The sequence below is a fragment of the Salmo trutta genome, chromosome 9 (assembly GCF_901001165.1).
Source record: "Salmo trutta chromosome 9, fSalTru1.1, whole genome shotgun sequence".
Classification (NCBI taxonomy): domain Eukaryota; kingdom Metazoa; phylum Chordata; class Actinopteri; order Salmoniformes; family Salmonidae; genus Salmo; species Salmo trutta.
The window spans coordinates 12704358-12721156 of NC_042965.1; the positions used below are offsets into that span (position 1 = coordinate 12704358).

The 16799-nt window shown below is 41.6% G+C and overlaps 1 long non-coding RNA gene across 1 annotated transcript; it reads right to left on the reverse strand.

The window, feature by feature from the left end:
- LOC115199619 (uncharacterized) lies at positions 1–14646 on the reverse strand. Its single transcript, XR_003879389.1, has 8 exons — positions 14575–14646; positions 4600–4795; positions 3947–3991; positions 3617–3727; positions 586–624; positions 429–482; positions 246–299; positions 1–58 (listed from the first exon to the last, which is right to left on the reverse strand). It is a non-coding gene; the product is annotated as an uncharacterized LOC115199619 (long non-coding RNA).
- Between the last annotated feature and the right edge of the window lie 2153 nt (positions 14647–16799).

Consider the following 16799-nt stretch of genomic DNA (forward strand, 5'->3'; position numbering starts at 1 on the left):
CGCCATTATTCCCCCAGGTTCCTGCTTGGCCTTGAACGCCCTTCGGCCCAGGGTAACCCTGGCACATAGAAATAACACCAGGCTTGATTCATGTATTTAACTTCTTTTAGAACAAGGCCACAAAGTCTAGCAGATTTCAGATGGTAGAGAATACTGAGTCTTGAAAACACAACTACAATTAGAACTAGATATTCAACTAGAAGAACATCTGTATAACAAGTTGCTAATTGCATTGTTAATATTACCATGTCTCCCCTGTGTCCTGCCATTCCTCTGTGGCCAGGATCTCCAGGAATTCCCTGCACAAAGACAGCATCTATCAGTAATTTACACTTACAGTACATCAAAGGCTTTGCATGAATAGGTCCAAGGGCATATGACCATAGTTCATTAGTTAATAGTGTACTGTAAATGGATATACCACTCACTGGTAGGCCAGGTTTGCCCGTTTCCCCTATCAGTCCAGTAGGATCCTGTTCTGTCTGAGGATTTAACAGGAAGAGGTCAATCAGTAACACACTCAGACACACACAGCATCTCTGACTCACTGTAGTACATTGCACATAGCTGAGCTGTGATACTTACAGGCCTGCCTGCCCGCAGCAAATGATAGAGGGATCATCGCTGGAAAAAACAAGCAGAGGTCATTGGAATGATATGGGACAGAGAGGTTACATCATGTGAACGATATCGGCATTAAGACAATAACACTAACAACAGAGTGTTAAAACTACACTGTAATGCACATGCTGCTGTATGAAACATTAATAAGACACTAATGCTGTTTAGATGTTATAAGAGGTCCTAGGTACAGTAGATTTGGGCTCATACAGGCTCAACTACTACACTGTTACAGTATATGGAATACAAGTCACCAACTTCACCAATACTATTGAGAGGGAAACACACAAGTGTTTAGAATGGTGGTAGAGTGTATTGCCATCCCTATTTGATATATCTTTAACCAAATCTAATTAAATGTTATTTGTCACATGGTCAAATACAACAGATGTAGTAGACCTTACAGTGAAATGCTTACTTACAAGCCCTTAAATAACAATGCCGTTTTAAGAAAAAAGAAGTGTTAAGAAAGTATTTTCTAAATAAACTGAAGTAAAAAATAGAAAACCTAAAAATAACAAATAATTGAAGAGCAACAATAAAATAACAGTAAGGAGGCTATATACAGTACAGGGAGTACCGGTAGAGAGTCAATGTGAGGGGGCACAGGTTAGTCGAGGTAATTGAGGTAATATGTACATGTAGGTCGAGGGGGGTTAATGTAAATAGCCAGGGAAGCCATTTGGTTAGCTGTTCAGGAGCCTTATGGCTTGGGGATAGAAGCTGTGAAGAAACCTTTTGAACCTAGACTTGGTGCTCCAGTACCGTCGGAGCCGGTGTAGTAGGATTCAATCTTAGTCCTGTATTGATGCTTTGCCTGTTTGATGGTTCATCGGAGGGCATAGGGGGATTTCTTATAAGCGTCCGGGTTAGAGTCCCGCTCCTTGAAAGTGGCAATGTCCGGATGTTGCCTGTAATCCATGGCTTCTGGTTGCGGTATGTACGTACGGTCACTGTGGGGATGACGTCATCGATGTATTTACTGATGAAGCCAAGGACTGATGTGGTGTACTCCTTCGGAAGAATCTCGGAACATATTCCAGTCTGTGCTAGCAAAATAGTCCTGTAGCTTAGCATCTGTGTCATCTGACCACTTCGTATTGAGCGAGTCACTAGTACTTCCTGCTTGAGTTTTAGCTTGTAAGCAGGAATCAGGAGGATAGAGCTATGGTCAGATTTTCCAAATGGAGGGCGAGGGAGAGCTTTGTACGCGTCTCTGTGCGTGGATTAAAGATGTTCCAGAGGTTTTTCCCTCTGGTTGCACATGTAACATGCTGCTATAAATAAGGTAAAACAGATTTAAATGTTCCTGCATTAAAGTCCCCGGCCACTGGGGGCGCTACCTCTGTATGTCTGTTATAAAGAATTTACACAAAAATCAACTAGTTGTTCAGGGAGCTGGCTCAAAATAGAGCAGCACGCCTTGCCCTCACTGCACATTCAGAACTAACATCAACAACATACATGCCAGTCTTTTCTGGTTGACAGTTGACAAGAGACTAGTTGCTTCTCTTCTAGTTTTATGAGATCTATTACTGTGATAAAATTCAGGATTATCTGCATAATTAAATAACATTCAGCTCAGACATCCATACATACCCCACAAGACATGCCACCAGTGGTCTCTTCACAGTCCCCAAGTCCAAAACAAATTCACAGCAACACACAGTATTTTACAGAGCCAGGAGTTTGGTGGCACCTTAATTGGGGCGGACAGGCTTGTGGTAATGGCCGGAGCAGAATAAGTGGAATGGTACCAAGTACATGCCATTCCATTGGCTTCGTTCCAGCCATTATTATGAGCCATCCTCCCCTCAGCAGCCTCCACTGATACAGAGGCATGATCGCATGGAACTCCCTTCCATCTCCAATAACTCAAGCAAACAGCAAAATTACATTAAAAAAACTGAATAAACAACATCTCATGGAACAGAGGGGACTGTGAGGACACACACACAGACATACTGAACCCCAATTTTTATGTATTTTTATTGTTTGTATATTGTTGCATTTTAAATGTGTGTACCAGTGCTTAGTTACTTATCAAGTTTTGTGATTTTTTGTGGACCCCAGGAAGAGTAGCTGCTGCTTCTGCAAAAGCTAATGGGTATCCAAATAAACAAATAAACTGTTTGCTCAAAGTAAAATCTAAATCTTTCACCGGCCCCAGTGTGCTCCCAGCAACACTGTGGAACATTCCCACAGCTCTGGGCCTGTAGTCACTGGAGAGAGAGGGGGAAACCAAAGCACAGGGGATAAACCGTGGTGTCATACTGGTGGTTACAATGCACCATCCGCTGACACATCAAGCCTCATTACTGTAGCTAGCTACATCAGTGTTGCTGACGGAGCTGGGACATGCTTTAGTCTCATTCACATTTGCCTATCTAATCACATTGCAATGTATTTCTTTCACGATGAGGTTGGGGAAACATTCCAGCATTAAGATGTGGGAAATAAACACGACTCGAGAAAGTACCGTGTGAATACAACGGATCCGTTTCAAAATTAGATACAGGCGGCTCCTGTGTATGAAATCCATATCAGTACTTAATGTCTTTGTGTCACAAATTATTTTTCCTGTTGATCCCTAAAATATACTTCCAGTAACTTATCTGCCACGTCGACGCACTTACACAATTGCAGCAATCAACTTTAATCATCATAAGATAATATATACAACTGCCTTCAATTACAGCAACCTGGGTGGAGTTGAGGACTGTGGTATTAAGGCAGGCTGACGTTTCCAGTCCAAAATAGCCGGACTGGGGAGTCTGGTGAGAACACTGCCATGGCTGGGTCGGTGTCAGGGCCAGGGCTGCTGCTCTGCTGTGACGCACATCCAACAACATGTCCTGGTGAACTGGGAGATCAAGCTATTTTTTGACAGCACATGCGGCAAAACTGGACGTTACATTAAGTTTCATAACACTCCCAGGCAGGATGCTGTAAGATGGGTGGACAGTGGACACTGGAAATACAGAAAGAATCTTACCCTGAAGGAAGTCCTGTCCTCCTGGGAGTTCCTCCAAAGGTAGAGGGTGGGGAGTCCTGGAGGACCTGGGAAGCCTGTATCACCTCTCCTGACCTCCTGCCCTCTGACCCCCTGAGAACCCCAGAGAATCACAGGTAACAGAGCAGTCTATGACAATGAGTGACGATGCTCAACCAACTGCAAGTCACAACGCAGACTTTAAAAACACGTTCACATACATACCATAAAATCCATAGGTCATTTGGGTTTTACTCATCATTCATCATCCTTATTCATCATTACTCAAACTTTTTTCCAAACAATTATTTCACCAGAGATCTATTCCCTTACCTTGTCTCCTTTAAACCCAAGAGGACCTTTTCTGCCTGCACATACCTGCAGGAACGACAATGTGGTGAACGTAGGGACAGATATTTACAGGAAGTTATAATAATACTGGAACAACCTGAAAAGGTCACGGTTTGGCAATAGAACTAGAGGATGATGCAACAGAGTGGCAAAGTGTACATTTTGGTCTGCAGTACCATATTAATGCCACATCTTTTTAAAATGATTATTTCCTCTCCTGTCATTTTGTAGAGTGCATGAATCAGTCTATGTCCATGTCCTATGGGTAGATTCAACCACAGCATTTGTACAGTATTTCCATAACCTGTACTTGTAGCAATAAAAAAATGTCAAGATTAAAGGGAGTTGTTTTTTTGGCATTACATGAGCTGCAGTGGGAGATTTTTTAATTAAAATTAGAGGCAGTTACAAACCACTGATGTTTTCATTTTCCGATAGAGACAAAGATATCAGTGTCTTACAAGAAAACCATAGCTGAATAAACCCCTGAAGACATACAGTACTTCTCATGAGGAAGAAATAGATGACTGTTCCATATTCTAAGATCCCCACTCAAATGTCAGTTTCTTCTGCTTCCTGTCTCCATAAAATCAGATGTTCAGTAAACATAACTTTGCTTGTGTGAAATCACTGACTTTGATTCTATGTGGTGATGTTCTCATCCAAGGCTGTGACTGTAAAGGAGTACTTGCTGTCATGGCCAGCTATACCAGTGTGGGGTAAGGTAAGGATAGAGGGATTCGCATCATCAACTACCACAAGCCCATTCCCTTGTTGTGGGGTGGCTGAGCTCTCGGAGATAGGAGAGTTGCCTTCTTGGAGGGAGGGATCCTACGAAGAGAGAGAGATAACTGTGGTTAATGGTTGCAGCCACATAACCAGATCCCCCTGGTACACAGTACCTAGAATGGTCACTCACCCACAACAGATACATCTCCATCAAACAGTTTCATCAAATGAACAACAACAAATGACTGAGACAGCATTAAATAGATCAACATTTCCCCAATTCCATGTATACCAAACATTAGGAACACCTTCCTAATATTAAGTTGCACCCCACCTTTTCCCCTCAGAACAGCCTCAATTTGTTGGGGCATGGACTCCACAAGGTGTTGAAAGCATTCCACAGGGACGCTGGCCCATGTTGACTCCAATGCTTTCCACAGTTGTGTCAAGTTGGCTGGATGTCCTTTGGGTGGTGGACCATTCTTGATACAAACGGGAAACTGTAGAGTTGACATTCTTGACACAAACTGGTGCGCCTGGCACTACCATACCCAGCTCAAAGGCACTTACATGTTTTTGTCTTGCCCATTTACTCTCTGAATGGCACACATATAGTTGAAGTCGGAAGTTTACATACACTTAGGTTGGAGTCATTAAAACTCGTTTTTCAACCACTCCCCAAATGTCTTGTTAACAAACTATGGTTTTGACAAGTCGGTTAGGACATCTACTTTGTGCATGACACAAGTAATTTTTCCAACAATTGTTTACAGACAGATTATTTCACTTATAATTCACTGTATCACAATTCCAGTGGGTCAGAAGTTTACATATACTAAGTTGACTGTGCCTTTAACACAGCTTGGAAAATTCCAGAAAATGATGCCATGGCTTTAGAAGCTTCTGATAGGCTAATTGACATCCTTTGAGTCAATTGGAGGTGTACCTGTGGATGTATTTCAAGGCCTACCTTCAAACAGTGTCTCTTTGCTTGACATCATGGGAAGATCAAAAGAAATCAGCCAAGACCTCAGAAAAAAATTGTTGACCTCCACAAGTCTGGTTCATCCTTGGGAGCAATTTCCAAATGCCTGAAGGTACCACATTCATCTGTACAAACAATAGTACGCACGTATAAACACCATGGGACCATGCAGCCGTCATACCGCTCAGGAAGGTGACGCCTTCTGTCTCCTAGAGATGAACGTACTTTGCTGCGAAAAGTGCAAATCAATCCCAGAACAACAGCAAAGGACCTTGTCATGATGCTGGGGGAAACAGGTACAAAGTATCTATATCCACAGTAAAACGAGACCTATATTGACATAACCTGAAAGTCCGCTCAGCAAGGAAGAAGCCACTGCTCCAAAACTGCCATAAAAAAGCCACACTACGTTTTGCAACTGGACATGGGGACAAAGATCATACTTTTTGGAGAAATGTCCTCTGGTCTGATGAAACAAAAATAGAATGGTTTGGCCATAATGACCATCATTATGTTTGGAGGAAAAAGGGGGTCGCTTGTAAGCCAAAGAACACCATCCTAACCGTCAAGCACAGGGGTGGCAGCATCATGTTATGGGGGTGCTTTGCTGCAGGAGGGACTGCTGCACTTCACAAAATAGATGGCATCATGAAGACAGAAAATTCTATGGATATATTGAAACATCTCAAGACATCAGTCAGGAAGTTAAAGCTTGGTCGCAAATGGGTCTTCCAAATGGACAATGACCCCAAGCATACTTCCAAAGTTGTGGCAAAATGGCTTAAGGACAACAAAGTCTAGGTATTGGAGTGGCCATTGGAGTGACCTCAATCCTATAGAACATTTGTGGGCAGAACTGAAAAAGCATGTGTGTGCAAGGAGGTCTACAAACCTGACTCATTTACACCAGCTCTGTCATGAGGAACGGGCAAAAATTTACTCTACTTATTGTGCGAAGCTTGTGGAAGGCTACTTGAAACGTTTGACCCAAGTTAAACAATTTAAAGGCAATGCTACCAAATACTAATTGAGTGTATGTAAACTTCTGACCCACTGGGATTGTGATGAAAGAAATAAAAGCTGAAATAAATCGCTATTATTCTGGCATTTCACATTCTTAAAATAAAGTGGTGATCCTAACTGACCTCATACAGGGAATTTTTACTAGGATTAAATGTCAGGAATTGTGAAAAACTGTGTTTAAATCTATTTGGCTAAGGCGTATGTAAACTTCCGACTTCAACTGTACACAATCCATGTCTCAATTGTCTTAAGGCTTAAAAATCCTTCTTTAACCGGTCTCCTCCCCTTCATCTACACTGATTGAAGTGGATTTAACAAGTGACATCAATAAGGGATCATAGCTTTCACCTGGATTCACCTGGTCAGTCTATGTCATGGAAAGAGCAGGTGTTCTTAATGTTTGTATACTCAGTGTAGGTGCTTATTAACATAGAAACGGTACTATTCGTTTTTGACTATAGACAATGCTCAGCGTCACTTACATAAGTTTAAAAATGGGTTAACAAGTCTGGGCCTGATGACCATCAACTTCAAAGAGAAGCTGGGATGACATTAGAGAGATAGCTGTGTCCAGGTGAGTGGCAGAGCTTCAGTCTACCTCACACGGGCCTCTACTAGAGCAGACAATGGGCCTTTATCTGTGATAAGATAGTATTAATGTGCTCTCGCTATCTCAGCGACCTCTCTCAGATGAGCGGATACTTTATCTCCCTGGGCCTGAAACTATTTGTCCAACTAAGCTCCTTAACCTCCCTATAGCTCTGCCTCTCATCCCCGGGCTGAGCCCCGGAATGGAAGCACTGGATTAGAGGAAAAGGCAGAGCAGTAACAGAATGATAGTGCAAGGGAGAGCATTGTGCTATACAAGTTATGCACAAACCTACTATAGGAGGTTTGATGTTCGAAGGGAAACACTAAGGGAAATTACACTGTTAGCACCTGTAATAGAGAGGCAAAATACTTGGCCAACTGCCAGTGGCTGCAGCAGAACAGAATAGACTAGTGCAATGAGGGAGTGAGTCAGTGGTTTGTGGGAACAATTGATCCGGGGGTCTGGGTCTGGGGGTTTGAGCTGGAACTCTGCTCAAAAGTGTGAACTGAAGATGAGCATGTGGCCAAGGAACACAGTACTCCAGACTCTTTGATCTCTGTGGTGGATCAATAATGAGTCTGTCGTATTCATCTCGGCATAATACAGGACATACAGTACAAACTCAAATTGATTATGAAGTAATAAACCATGCATCTATTTCTAACCACGTCTTGCCTGATAGACACACAAAGCATTAGAAGAATATAAAGGATAATTCGCTTTTAGTGCAAACAAACACAAAACCCTGGTGAGAGATCCTTTGTGTAATGTCTAAACCTAAACCATGTATACAGTTGAAGTCAGAAGTTTACATACAATTTAGCCAAATACATTTAAACACAGTTTTTCACAATTTCTGGCATTTAATCCTAGTAAAAATTCCCTGTCTTAGGTCAGTTAGGATCACCACTTTATTTTAAGAATGTGAAACGTCAGAATAATAGTAGAGAGAATGATTTATTTCAGCTTTTATTTCTTTCATCACATTCCCAGTGGGACAGAAGTTTACATACACTCAATTAGTATTTGATAGCATTGCCTTTAATTCTTAAACTTGGGTCAAACGTTTCGGGTAGCCTTCCACAAGCTTCCCACAATAAGTTGGGTGAATTTTGGCCCATTCCTCATGACAGAGCTGGTGTAACTGAGTCAGGTTTGTAGGCCTCCTTGCATGCTTTTTCAGTTACATTTACATTTACATTTATGTCATTTAGCAGACGCTCTTATCCAGAGCGACTTACAAATTGGTGCATTCACCTTATGATATCCAGTGGAACAACCACTTTACAATAGTACATCTATATCTTTTTTTTGGGGGGGGGGGGTTAGAAGGATTACTATATCCTATTCCAGGTATTCCTTAAAGAGGTGGGGTTTCAGGTGTCTACGGAAGGTGGTGACTGACTCCGATGTCCTGGCGTCGTGAGGGAGCTTGTTCCACCATTGGGGTGCCAGGGCAGTGAACAGTTCTATAGGATTGAGGTCAGGGCTTTGTGATGGCCACTCCAATACCTTGACTTTGTTGCCCTTAAGCCATTTTGACACAACTTTGGAAGTATGCTTGAGGTCATTGTCCATTTTGAAGACCCATTTGCGACCAAGCTTTAACTTCCTGACTGATGTCTTGAGATGTTGCTTCAATATATCCACATAATTTTAATTACTCATGATGCCATCTATTTTGTGAAGAGCACCAGTCCCTCCTGCAGCAAAGCACCCCCATAACATGATGCTGCCACCCCCGTGCTTCACGGTTGTGATGGTGTTCTTTGGCTTGCAAGCCTCCCCTTTTTCCTCAAAACATAATGATGGTCATTATGGCCAAACCGTTCTATTTTTGTTTCATCAGACCAGAGGACATTTTTCCAAAAAGTACAATCTTTGTCCCCATATGCAGCTGCAAACCGTAGTCTGGCTTTTTTATGGCAGTTTTGGAACAGTGGCTTCTTCCTTGCTGAGCGGCCTTTCAGGTTATGTTGATATAGGACTCGTTTTACTGTGGATATAGATACTTTTGTACCTGTTTCCTCCAGCATCTTCACAAGGTCCTTTGCTGTTGTTCTGGGATTGATTTGCAATTTTCGCACCAAGGTACATTCATCTCTAGGAGACAGAACACGTCTCTTTCCTGAGCGGTATGACGGCTGCGTGGTCCAATTGTGTTTATACTTGCGTACTATTGTTTGTACAGATGAACGTGGTGCCTTCAGGCATTTGGAAATTGTTCCCTAGGATGAACCAGACTTGCGGCGGTCTACAATTCTTTTTCTGAGGTCTTGGCTGATTTCTTTAGATTTTCCCATGATGTCAAGCAAAGAGGCACTGAGTTTGAAGGTAGGCCTTGAAATACAGTGTCACGGTTGTCGTAGGGTTGAGACCAAGACGCAGCGGGAAAATGTACCCTCATCTTCTTTTATTTATGTGAAGAAGGAAAAAAAAAAAACGTATACAAAACACAAAACGAACTTGACAGTCTTGTCAGGCACACATAGCTAAACAAGAACAATCTCCCACAAAATACTAACACACACACATACCTATTTATAGAACCCTCAATCAAAGGCAACTAGAAAACACCTGCCTCCAATTGAGAGTCCAACCCCCAATTAACTAAACATAGAAATACAAATGACTAGACTAAACATAGAAATACATTAACATAGAACAGTGCCCAAAACCCGGAATAATAAATCAAACACCCAACTACTAACACAACCAGCCCGAACCACATAAAACAAATACCCCCTGCCACGTCCTGACCAAACTACAATAACAAATAACCCCTTTTACTGGTCAGGACGTGACATACAGCCACAGGTACACCTCCAGTTGACTCAAATGATGTCAATTAGCCTATCAGAAGCTTCTAAAGCATGACAAGATTTTCTGGAATTGTTCAAGCTGTTTAAAGGCACAGCCAACTTAGTGTATGTAAACTTCTGACCCACTGGAATTGTGATACAGTGAATTATAAGTGAAATAATCTGTCTGTAAACAATTGTTGGAAAAATTACTTGTGTCATGCACAAAGTAGATGTCCTAACCGACTTGCCAAAACTATAGTTTGTTAACAATACATTTGTGGAGTGGTTGAAAAACGAGTTTTAATGACTCCAACCTAAGTGTATGTAAACTTCTGACTTTAGCTATATGTGTATAAGCCGTTACAGTCTAAGGCCTGTCTAAGCCTGGAGAGGGAGGGTGTTCTACTAAGCTATATGGAATTATTTTAAGAAGGTCATACCAAGGATCATTTTGCAATTTGTTTTTGAAATGTAAGACCCATTGAAGTATCCCTCAAAAATCAAAAAGACATATTTAATGAAAAATTGTATTTCGGTTTACGTTCAAGATCCGTTCAAGATAAGCCCATACAAGTGCATTGAATAACAAATTCACTACATGGAACAACATATAGTCCCCATAAACAAATCAAAGGGAAGTTTGTTCTGAAGTGTCTGTCCTATATCTGAGAGATATAATAACTATTTTGGGGTGGGCATTAAACAGTCTCCATATATATACACTGCGTGCACAATTATTAGGCAAATTGTATTCCTCGGGATTAATTTTATTGTTGAACAAACACAATGCTCTCAGTCAATCTAAAATGTTATTGATCCTCAAACCTGAATGTTGCACAATTGTGTGCACAATTATTAGTGTGCACAATTATTAGGCAACTAAATTACAAAAATCATTTCTCTCAAATCACTTGTTTATTCTCAATTTTTAGAGTAAGTGTAACAGATAAGTAACACAAAATGACAATTATATAACATTTTTGGCCTTTCAAAAATATTCAGTTACCAATATAGCCACCCTTATTTTCAATTACTGCCATGAGCCTTCCATCCATGGAGTCTGTCAGTTTCTTGATCTGTTCACGATCAATTTTTGCTGAAGCAACAACCACAGCCTCCCAAATGTTGTTCAAAAAGGTGTATTGTCTTCCATCACTGTAAATCTCATATTTGAGAAGGGCCTTCAAGTTCTCAATAGGATTTAAGTCAGGTGAGGAAGGGGGCCAGGTCATTACTCAGGCATCTTTGAGGCCCTTGCTGGCTAGCCAAGCAGTGGAGTACTTGGATGCATGTGATGGAGCATTGTCCTGCATAAAGATCATGGCCTTCTAGAATGCTGAGGACTTCTTCCTGTACCACTGTTTGACGAAAGAATCTTCCAGAAACTGGCAGTAGGTTTGGGAGTTGAGTTTCAGTCCATCTTCAACCCGAAAAGGTCCAACTACCTCATCCTCAATGATAGCAGCCCATACCAGTACCCCTCCTTCACCTTGCTGGCACCTGACTCAAAGTGGTGCCCTGTGTCCATTACTGATCCAGCCACGGGCCCATCCATTTGGTCCATCAACAGTCACTTTCATTTCATCTGTCCATAAAACCTTTGAAAAATCTGTCTTCAGGTATTTCTTTGCCCAATCTTGACGCTTCAACTTGTGAATCTTATTCAGTGGTGGTCTTGTTTCAGTCTTCTTCACCTTGCCATGTCTCTGAGCACTTGACACCTTGTACTTCTGAACACTCCAGGTAGGTTGCAGTTTTGGAATACGGTGGCACTGGAGGATAATGGGTTCCTGGTAGTTTGACGTTTAATTCTTCTCAAGTCTTTTGCAGTTAATTTGCTCCTTTTCTTCCCCATGCGTTTTTTGCGCCCCAGTTGACTATTTGCAACAAAACGTTTGAATGTCCGGTGGTCACACCTCAATAGTTTAGCTATTTAAAGAGTGTCGCATCCGTCTGAAAGGCATTTTACATTTTTGGCTTTTTTTTTTGGCTCATTTTACCTGAGGTAATGAGGCTGCCTAATAATTATGCACACCTTGATATAAGGTGTTATTCACTTTCGCCACACCCTCCCTCATTACACAAATACATATCACCTGAAAATGATTAAATCCAATAAGCATTCAAGTTTATATGGTTTGGAGTTTGAAAATGTGAATAGAAACAATGATAAGATCAGAATACTCACTTGCCTAATAATTGTGCACGCAGTATTTTGTATATATATATATTTTTTAATTTAACTAGGCAAGTCAGTTAAGAACAAATTCTTATTTACAATAACGGTCTACCTCAGCCAAACCCGGACAACGCTGGGCAAATTGAGCCCCGCCCTATGGGACTCCCAATCACGGCCGGTTGTGATACAGCCTGGATAGTATAGTTCATTCATTTGTTCAACTGGTACTGGGGGACCTTCAGACGAGTCTTGTGAGGCCTGTGGATGTCCTAGAGCAAAACGACATGTACATGTTCCTGAGTCTCAGAGGGGTCATATTAGGGGTCATATTAGCCCAAACTGTTCGGACGCTACAGACAGAAGTTGGCAGATCGGCTGTACCAACTTTAAACACGTCCCAAAATGCTCATCTTTTCATAGAGGGGTCATAATAGTTTTTAGGCCAAACTGTTCGGACGCTACAGACAATTTTGTGAGAAGACTGAATTTTGTGATGTCCCATGGTCTGACAAACACCGCTCTAGCTCTGTCACCTTCCACCGCAGATGCAGCAGTGCGACATCGAGGGATGAGGTGGATTGAGACACATCCAATGCAACAACAAAAATATATCTCTAGCTTAAACTGACAGATTTTTGTCGGGATTTTGTTTATTATGCTAACTTGATTTCCGCGGGGGCACGGACATCAACTTTGGGGGGATAAACGAGCTCTAATATTTGCATCCATTCTGAACAGTGCTTGACTGATGAGACGAGTGCATTGTGCCTGTATCATGTAGCAGGGAGGTTTGAATAGGGACCGGTGCATTCTGCAGCCAGGAAATCTTTTCATTAGAGGGAAGACATTCAGCTAACAAGGTTATCTCTACTGGTCAGACTGGAAGATATATGTCAACAAAGACCATTTCACCCAGAGACTCTAGTGTGGTTGCGCATCATGTGAGAGATTCCTGAAGAAAAGGCAGGGGATAAATCTGTATGGGCTGACCTAACAATAAATGATGAGGAGGACCATTTCTCAAAGGCTTAGACACAGGTATGAGGGTGCTGAAAGTGTCTGAAAGTGCAGCTGGGCAAGTACACTCCATCATCCCAAGCTATATATAATAATCAGAGATGTTATGAGGAAGTGTATTACTAGAGGGGGAAATTGGATATTTGTAGAAGAGTAAAAAGGGGGATGAGTCATGATGTAATACAGAGATGAAGTACAACAGTTGGTTAAAAATATTTCACAGGCCCCTAGAATAATGTGTATTAGTTATAATATATTTGACATTTTCCTTTGTTCTGTAAGTATAATTTCCATACCACATCTTGCGTTGGAGTCACATTCTATTTTAGGATAGATCACAAAAGATGGCAGAATTTCACATTTTCTACAACAAGGCCATAAGAAAACCTTTTTTTGACAATGACGTACCCACGTGTGCTGGCAAAGAAACAATTGCGTCATATGAATCTGTTTAGTGGGGTCTCTGTTTAGTGGAGTCTCTGTTTAGTGGAGTCTGTGTTTAGTGGAGTTTCTGTTTAGTGGAGTCTCTGTTTAGTGGAGTCTCTGTTTAGTGGAGTCTGTGTTTAGTGGAGTCTGTGTTTAGTGGAGTCTCTGTTTAGTGGAGTCTCTGTTTAGTGGAGTCTGTGTTTAGTGGAGTCTGTGTTTAGTGGAGTCTCTGTTTAGTGGAGTCTCTATTTAGTGGAGTCTCTGTTTAGTGGAGTCTCTGTTTAGTGGAGTCTCTGTTTAGTAGAGTCTCTGTTTAGTGGAGTCTCTGTTTAGTGGAGTCTCTGTTTAGTGGAGTCTCTGTTTAGTGGAGTCTCTGTTTAGTGGAGTCTCTGTTTAGTGGAGTCTGTGTTTAGTGGAGTCTCTGTTTAGTGGAGTCTCTGTTTAGTGGAGTCTCTGTTTAGGTGTGTCTCTGTTTAGTGGAGTCTCTGTTTAGTGGAGTCTCTGTTTAGTGGAGTCTCTATCTTCAGGCTAAAGTACAATACCCCAACGGCCAACTAAACAACAGCAAAGAAAATGTTGACAAGGCAAAAGCATCTCAATGTCTGAAACATAGGGGAAGCAAAACATGTCCTAATAACCATGATGAAAATACACTGCACTTAATCAACACAATCACAACAGTGAATGTCACATCTGGGATATCTAAGCAGTTCTGAATACAATAGTGTCACTGTAGTCAGCACAGCAGCAAATGTATTTGACATTCACATCTACAACCTGATCATCACTACTATGAACTATAGTTAGTGAATTCTCCCTAAAGTATCCACAGTCAATTTCCTTTGGGTTCCCTACCATGTGAGATGCTCTCCATCGACCCTCCACGCATAGTCCATGCAGGAAAGAATCCAGCATTAAGCAGCCCAGTATCCAGATAAAAAACTGCATGGCTACAGTACAAGAGAAGAGCAACCACTCCTTCTACACCACTCCTAGTCCACAGGAGTCCTCCCAGGCAGAGTACGCTGTGCTTTCTCCCAGTGCTCTCCTTGTGAGCAGGAACACACAGACACACGCTGGGCTCAGGTCCCACTCACTTTATCACTGTATCACAGCTGCCCAGGGCACAGGTGGATCTTAGGACATCCAAGTACTACGTGATATGAATGTGCTAATGTTTGTAATGAAACCCTGTGTACGATTTAATATACCAAGTAGTGAATGAGAGAACTTGATGGGAAAATAGAAAGGATCACACACATACTGTAACTGGAGTCCAATTACTAATAGCAAAGGGACTTCAGAGCCGTTGAAATGGCACAGTGAGGCTACAGAGACAGAGATGTCATATGAAACTTAGTAGAGAACCGTAGCTGTGATCGGCTAATGATCTGACAGAGGCTAATTTGATTTAAATAAAAGGATTACGCTGGAGACCTAAAACATTCAGAATCAAATCAGCAGTGACCACAAGGTCATTAAAACAGGAGGGATTATGGGGATTAATGAGAAACCATGGCAACAGCATCAACCAAGGGGAAGCCACTACAGAATATGCTTTACTTGAGAGTGGGAAAAATCCCTTGAGGTTCTCCCCATTTTCATTAGACTGGAAACTTAAGAGGAAAAGCACTTAGCATCAGTCCCATCACATAATCTACAGAGGCTCGATAACTGCTTCCAGAACCGCTGTCTGTGGAATAAGCTACTCTCTACACATACAACATTGAGGCCAAACCACAGAACTGTATTAGACATGTGGCTTCCATTATGGAGACTTTAGCAAGGGCGTGAATAGTGATGGGAGACAATGGGCTAGTAATAAAGCAACACTTTTTTCAGCACCTTCTCATATACTGTTTGTATTTGTCTGTAGTGGGTTGAACTAAATTATAAACTGGGTGGTTCAAGTCCTGAATGCTGATTGGCTGACAGCCGTGGTATATCAGACCGTATACCACGGGTATGACAAAACATACATTTTTTACTGCTCTACTTACATTGGTAACCAATTTATAAAAGCATTAAGGCACTGCAGGGTTTTTGGTATGTGGCCAATATACCACAGCTAAGGGCTGTATCCAGGCACTCCACGTTGCATCGGGGATAAGAACAGCCCTTAGCCGTGATTTATTGGCCATATACCACACCCCCCCAGGCCTTATTGCTTAATTATAGCCCAGTGAACATGGTCTGAGGTCAAAGTCGCAGATGATAGACAAGGACTGCCAATGTGGACGAGAACAAAGAGAGCTGTGTGGTACAGAAACACAGAGCAGAACTACCACAAGCAAGGGCCAAAATGACTTGTCATTGCAACCATGAGCCATGACTGTTTATTTCTTGTTCCTCCCCTTTGCCATTTCAATGATGTCACTTATAAGCTACCAAAGGTGGATGCACGAATGAGGGACACTGTATAATAATTTGCCCTGCACCAATTGAAATCTAGGTTGCAGCCAATAAGTGGCAGAACAGTTAATACATGTTATTTTGAACCTGCTGCTTGGGATAGAATGTAATGAAACACCACATAAGGTTGTCACGAGGTTGTGCTTTGAGTGAAGTAGTTGGCAACTGGCAATCAGTTCTAGGGCTGATCTAGATTTGCCTTGACTTGCAGGAAATTACCCCTGACCTGCAAGCTCACTTTTATTCATATTGCCCTTTGTAAAGTAATCCCCTAAAAATCAAATCAAATCAAATTGTATTGGTCACATACACATGGTTAGCAAATGTTAATGCGAGTGTTGCGAAATGCTTGTGCTTCTAGTTCCGACAGTACAGTAATATCTAACAAGTAATCCCCAACAACTAATTCCCCAAACAACTACCTAATACACACAAATCTAAAGGAATGGAATAAGAATATGTACATATACATTTTTATTTTTTTATTTTTATTTCACCTTTATTTGACCAGGTAGGCTAGTTGAGAACAAGTTCTCATGTACAACTGCGACCTGGCCAAGTTAAAGCAAAGCAGTTTGACACACACAACAACACAGAGTTACACATGGAATAAACAAACATACAATCAGTAATACAGTACAAAAAATATATATATATACAGTGTGTGC